Source organism: Lathyrus oleraceus, chromosome 5, assembly GCF_024323335.1.
Source record: "Lathyrus oleraceus cultivar Zhongwan6 chromosome 5, CAAS_Psat_ZW6_1.0, whole genome shotgun sequence".
Lineage (NCBI taxonomy): Eukaryota > Viridiplantae > Streptophyta > Magnoliopsida > Fabales > Fabaceae > Lathyrus > Lathyrus oleraceus.
Window position 1 is genome coordinate 62,518,136 of NC_066583.1, and position 7,330 is coordinate 62,525,465.

The 7,330-nt window shown below is 38.6% G+C and overlaps 1 non-coding gene across 1 annotated transcript; it reads left to right on the plus strand.

Annotated features, from left to right (window-relative positions):
• The first annotated feature begins 2,776 nt into the window (after positions 1-2,776).
• LOC127090108 (small nucleolar RNA R71) lies at positions 2,777-2,883 on the plus strand. The gene has a single exon (XR_007791640.1). It is a non-coding gene; the product is annotated as a small nucleolar RNA R71 (small nucleolar RNA).
• Positions 2,884-7,330: the final 4,447 nt, after the last annotated feature.

Consider the following 7,330-nt stretch of genomic DNA (forward strand, 5'->3'; position numbering starts at 1 on the left):
TTCTCTGATGGTTTTTGGTGGTTTTGGGTTTTCTATAACTTATATTTTGGCTTTATCTACCTCTATACCTTTTTCAGAAACTATATGTCCTAAAACTATTCCTTCGGTCACCATGAAATGACACTTTTCCCAGTTTAGCATGAGGTTCACCTCCACGCATCTCTCCAGGATTTTCTCAAGGGTAGCAAGACAGTTGTGGAAATCAAATCCGCAAACCGAGAAATCATCCATAAACACTTCCATGATACCATCTAGGTAATCTGCAAAGATTGACATCATGCAGCGCTGGAAAGTAGTTGGGGCATTACAGAGGCCGAATGGCATTCGTCTGTAGGCAAAAGTTCCATAAGGGCATGTAAAGGTAGTTTTTTCTTGATATTCGGGGTGGATAGGTATTTGGAAGAATCCAGAGTATCCATCTAGATAGCAGAAGTAAGAGTGTCTGGCTAGACGCTCCAACATTTGGTCTATAAATGGTAAAGGGAAATGATCCTTCCTAGTTGCTTTATTTAATTTTCTATAATCTATACACATCCGCCATCCTCCTTCTAAACGTTTTGCTACATGTTCGCCTTTATCGTTTTGCACGACTATGATGCCTCCCTTTTTAGGTACTACATGCACAGGGCTCACCCACTTACTATCCGAGATCTGGTAGATGGTACCTGCCTCAAGTAACTTAAGAACTTCCATTTTAACAATATCACTCATTATAGGGTTTATTCTTCTCTGATGTTCCCTGGAGGGTTTTGAATCTTCTTCGAGCGAAATCCGATGCATGCATACGGATGGGCTTATACCTTTCAGGTCAGATATATTATATCCTAAGGCTGAGGGATATCTTCGTAAAACGTCTAAAAGTTGGTTCGTTTCCTCTTGGCTCAAGGTAGCACTGACTATAACTGGACGGTTCATCTTTTCATCGAGGAACTCATATCTCAAGTTCTTAGGCAGTTCCTTAAGTTCTAAGGTTGGTTTCTTAGGGCATGGCATAGGATCTGGAGTAAGGGATAAACATTCGTAAAGGTTATCATCGATGTAGGGTTTCTTAAAGTCATCATCTTCCCTTATGAGAGTTGATGGTAGCTTAATTGTTTTTATAATTTCTTTTTGTTCTAATTCTATAACACATTCATCAATGATATCTAAGGCATAACACGAGTCTCCCATCACAGGTGCCATAAGAAATTTCGAAAGTATAAATTCTATTTTCTCGTCACCTACCTCAAATGTCAACTTTCCTTTCTTGACATCTATTATGGCTCATGCAGTCGATGAGAATGGTATACCTAGAAGGATTGGTATATCATTGTCCTCTTTGATGTCCATGACAACAAAGTCAATAGGGATAAATAACCGACCTATCCTAACAGGGACATCTTCTAAAATGCCTATCGGATATTTAACAGATCTATCGGCTAACTGAAGTGACATCTTAGTGGGCTGTAATTCTCCTAAGTTTAACCTCTCACAAACTGCTAAAGGCATTAGACTCACACTAGCTCCTAAGTCTAGAAAAGCTTTTTCGATGACATGATTACCCAAAAGGCAAGGAATGGAGAAATTTCCAGGATCTTTATCTTTCTTTGCTAGTTTGTCCTCGGAAATAGCATTACATTCCAAAGGCTTCGGATCGTCAAGTATACGTTTGTTGGTAAGGATGTCTTTGAGAAACTTTACATAAGAAGGGATTTCTACATGAAGTTTTTCTATAACTTTAATAAATTTTTGATACTGTTGATTGATCTGGGTTTGTTTGAGTCTTTGCGGATATGGTATAGGTGGTTTATATGGCGGGGGTGGTACGTAAGTTTTATCTTTAGGTTCTTCTCCTTTTTCTCGATCTTCCTGGTTTTCAGGTTCCTCAGGTTCCTTTACTTCGTCTGTGGGTTTGGTACATTCCTTAGAAGTTTCGGGTTCACTCAATCTAGGGTTTGGTGGCTCATCATAAGCGTTCTCACTTCGTAGGGTAATGGCATTGGCTTGTCCTCTTGGATTTTGTTGAGGTTGTCCAAGGAATTGTCCTCCAGGTGTAGTCTGAGGGGCTTGGTTTAAAGCTACCTGAGAGATCTGGGTTTCAAGCATCTTAGTATGAGTAACTATTTGGTAAACCTTGGTTCCTAACTGAGTAATCAATTCATTAACATGAATGTTTTGGTTCATGAACTCCTTGTTTTGTTGGGTTTGAGCGGTGATAAAATTTTCCATAATTTTCTCAAGGCTCGGCTTTGATAGTACAGGTTGCATAGGTTGATTTGATCTTGGGGCTTGATAACTAGGTCTCGGAGGTGCATTATTTTGGATTGGGTTATTGTTTTTATAGGAGAAGTTCGGGTGATTCCTCCATCCAGGGTTATAGGTATTCGAATATGGGTTCCCTTGGGTGTAGTTCACTTGCTCAGAGTGGGTTTCGTTTAATAGACTGCATTCTGCAGATTGGTGTCCTTTGGTTCCACATATCTCACAATCCGACGAAACTGTGGCTACAGTATTCGAGTTTATGCACATATGCTCGACTTTGAGGGCTAATGCGTCCATTTTAGCTTGCATCATGTCTATAGAGCTTAGTTCATGCACTCCTCCTTGGGATTCCTTCTTCTCAACTGTCGCTCGTTCGACTCCCCATGATTGATGGTTTTGAGCCATATCTTCGATGAGGGCACTAACTTCAGGGTAAGGTTTGTTCATCAGAGCACTGCCTGCGGCAGCGTCGATGGTCATCTTGGTGTTATAGTGAAGTCCATTATAGAAGGTTTGAATGATTAACCAATTTTCTAAACCATGATGTGGGCATACTCGTAACAACTCTTTATATCTCTCCCAAGCTTCGAACATCGATTCTCCTTGGTTTTGGGTAAATCTAGTAATATGGTTTCGGAGAACGGCGGTTTTACTTGGGGGAAAATATCTAGCAAGAAAAACTCTTCTAAGGTTATCCCAAATCGTAATGGAATTGGGTGGAAGGGAATCTAACCATGATAGGGATTTATCTCTGAGGGAAAAAGGATATAATCTTAAACGTATTGCCTCAGCAGAAGCTCCATTGGTTTTAAAAGTGTCTGCTAATTGAAGAAATATTTTTAAATGTTGGTTTGGGTTCTCATTAGCGAGACCTGTGAATTGTCTCTGTTGCACTAGTTGCAACAGGGATGGTTTAAGTTCAAAATTATTAGTTGGGATGGTTGGGTTTACTATACTAGAACTAGGTTCTTCATTTGATGGTTGAGCGAAATCTTTAAGAGGTCTTTGGTTTTGATCTTCGGCCATAGCTCTCTTAATTCTATGAAAGAATAAACGTGCGCGAGCGTAACGTTCAGGTTCCGCCAGAGGGTATACTAAGCTTAAACTTCCGGTGCTGCGAGTTCTTCGCATTGACCGGCGGGAAATAGCCTAAGTCTAAACGATATAACAACAGGAAAATGAAATTTGACGAAATTGGTCCCCGGCAACGGCGCCAAAAACTTCCGGTGCTGTGGTGTTTCGCAAGTATACGAACGCGTTAGAGTAATATAAAAGATTGTCGAATCCACAGAGACCAAGTGTCAATCTATCGTTATCTATTGTTATGGTGTTTATCAAAGGCAATCGAAATAGGTGTTTTTGGAGTGTGCAATGAAAAGTAAAGTGTTGAATAAAGTTTAATTAATAAAGACAGGGTCGAATGTAATTCGCATAATCAATTAATAATCCATGTACTTGCTAATAGAGCTACTTATGGGCAATGTTTCCTACTTTGAAAAGAACTAATTTAACAGGAATTGTCGCTTTCGCGTATTCAGAACCGAGTTGTACTCCCTAATCAAACCCTCTTATTGTCACTTATAAAAAGGCGCGGATTGTGTTAGAGTAGTAAACCTATTTTTAAGAAATATATTATCTTGACTAAGTTGAAAAGTATTATAACCTGGATTTCTTAACCAAAAGAGGATCTCACGAACCAGACTCTAAACTTATAAACGCGTCCGAAAATAGTTTTAAAAACTCTTTTCTTCTTAAGTTAAAAACTCCTAATGAACTAAACAAAGCGCTTTCGCTGTTTTTGAAATAGTTAAAAACAATTAAGTTTAAAAGGACGTTTGACGGCTTTCGATCTTACCCAACGGAAATTAAGTGCGGGAAAACTTAAGTTGAAAGTTAAAATAACCCTTAAGTGTTTCTACGAACAATTGTACGGATTATCGGTTCAATTACGATCCTTACATTCTAACCTTATAAATTTAGTTAGACATGGTAAAGTAAAAGTGCATTAATTTAAATACAAGTAGTGCGAGTGCGGGAAATAAATAAAGTAGTGCGAGTGCGAGGAAATAAATAATTTAAAGCGAATGCGAGGAAATAAACAAAGTAAAGCGAGTGCGAGGAAATAAATAATTTAAAGCGAGTGCGAGAAAATAAATAATTTAAAGCGAGTGCAAGAAAATAAACAATTTAAAGTGAGTGCGAGAAAATAAATAATTTAAAGCGAGTGCGAGAAAATAAATAAGATAAAGATAAGTAATAAAAACCTGATCCAATCGGAGGGTTGAATAAATTGCAAAGCGGAAATGAAAATGGCGGCAGGATTAACTTCCTTCCAAAGTGCTCCAAACTCGATTACAGACTCTATCACAGACTTGATTACACAATTGTGGTAACACTCCAATGCGAAGCGATTACCACTTTAAAATACTGAATATATGCCTAAGTGAAACAAAGTTGCTCTGAGTTTGCCTCTGTTCTAAGTTTGGATCTTCCTCTGCTCTAAGTTTGGATGATTGTAAAAGTGATTTCGAGTTTCTATTTATAAGCAAGTAAAAAGATGGAAATGACAAGGATGCCCTTCAACTTGAAAATGGGAGGGAAAACTTTTCCTCTTGTGGCGCCCGCCACAAGGCCAATCTGAGGCGCCTTAGTGGAAGTAGTGGGGAACGTGGCAATTGAGGGAGGTTGAGCTTGGACACGACATGGCAGGGTCTATGGCGCCAACCATGGGGGAAGCCACAAGTACAAAATGATGAATTTTAGGGTTTTTGGCTCTTTTTCGCTCCTTTTCTCGATCGGGGCTCTGATTAAAGTAAAAACCTGAAGTAAAAAATAGTAATAACACAACAAAATAGCAATAAAACAACTAGAATGCATGTGAAATCGAAGTCGAAAATACGGTAAATTTCAGTGTTATCACTTCAACCAAGTAAACACGCACTCATGCTTCAAAGCTTAGAGTGAACAAATTACAACTCAAAAATCTGTCCAATTCAATCATCTATGGATGAATGAATGGCTCACAATACACACGACCACACAAGACTAAAACCCTTATTCTCTCTCAATATTTCGTTCGTTATTTCTTGTGTATAAAACCAGGTTTTCCATGCCTTATTTATAGAAATGTTTGGCTGGGCTTGGACATCATAAAACCCTAAAACTATTTTCCATTCATATCTTTACATGACAGTTGATTATATCTCGTTGGAAAATAAGGCAATCTGGTTGTAATTACTGATTGAATGGCGCATTCAATCATCACATCAATCACACAGAGATTAACATAAAAAACGCAATCACACAATACATAACATTCAGACTGAATGTTCTGTATACAGATGTCATGACATCGGATCTGACATCTCAATAAAATCCTGCATATTCACATTTTAAACACCCTGCAGGTACATGTTATCTTATGTCAAGACAACATTTGTGACACCCTGTGAACACTCTAGGTTTTACCAAAATTGCTGCCAACACATAGAACCAACAAACTCCCCCTTTGGCAAATTTTGGCTAAAATATACATCATACCATTTGTTCACAAGAGAATAATCACATCAGCAGTTTAGCAGCAGAAGTATTAAAACACACATTACTAGCTAAAATAGAAACTAGTAAACACATATCAAACACACATGCCCTTGTGCTCCTTCTCCCCCTCAGTCTGCTCAACACAGACATCACCTTCAACATCACCTGTAACAAACACCTCCCCATCTGACATCACCTTCAACATCACCTGTACTACACAAAACATCCTTTTCAACATCATATGTCATTTGTTTATAGCATAGCTACTTCTATCATCTGTTTATAGCATAGCTACTTTAGTTACAGCTCCTTTAGCTACTTCTCCCCCTTTTTAGCCAAAAGAGACCAAAGAGACCAATGAGACAAAATAAATGTCTATTAGTCAAATAGAATGTCACATAGAATGTCAAAACATATTGTTAGGTGTTACAGAACCAAAAACATACACAGCTTAACAAGCTGAGATAAAAATCCAGAGAAATAAAAAAGAACCCAAAAAAAATACATCAAGGTATCAAAACATGACTGCCAAAAGAACCACCAAAAGAACATCCAGAACAGCACACCATCAGAACAGTGGCGGACAACTTCAACAAAACTAGTCAGAGGAGCTAGCATCTTCATCAGCTTCAGAACCAGACCTGCCACTTGATTCATCTTGAGATTCAGACCTCTCACTAGAGGTTTGGGCTTCTGTTTCCTTGGCCTGTCCAACATTATCTCTATCAGCTTGCTCCAAGCTATCAATCAGAACCTCCAAAGCTTCTTTCCTGGCTTTAGCTACCCTTATCCCAGTCTCCAATTCCTTACATGTTTCTTTCAGTTCAGCAATCAGACCACCTTGAGAGGATGGCTTCTTCACAGCAGATGTCATGACAATGTCATTGACATGACTGCCTTCAAATAATTTGTAATGAACTGACAGAGGAGGTTTTCTTCTACTAGGAAGATCATTTATGCTCAGAATTCCAGGTTGCTGGCTCAGGATGATCCCACAAATTATTGAGGGAAAAGCTATGGGCAACTTCACTGCGTTTGTAGAAGCATGTTTGACAATTTGTTCAAACATGAATCTACCATAATCAAACTTCAGCTTGGTTCCAACAGCAAAGGTGAACCTTCCAAGAGCATTTGAGATTCTAGAGATGTGATTGGTTAGTACCCATTTTGCTGACCATATCTTGTGCAAGATAGCATATTTCACAGTTAGCTTTCCAGCAGGGAGATGCTTCTTGCTAGGCCACTCCTTTACTTGTCTTGCAGTTATTTCCCTACAGACCTCATTGTTTGTGGCCTCTAGTTCACATGCACCTTCTTTTCCTCTTCCTAGAAACTTATTAATCACAGTTGGAGAAAAATTGACACACTTTCCTCTTACAAACACTTTACAAAACTCTTTGTTGTTTTTATCAGCAATGTCCTCAGGGATGTTCACCATAAATTCTTTAACTAGACCTTCAAAACACTGAGATAACCCAGTAACAGTTTTCATTAATCCATCAGATTTAATCATGTTTATGACCTCTTTAACCTCCACAACATCCTTGCC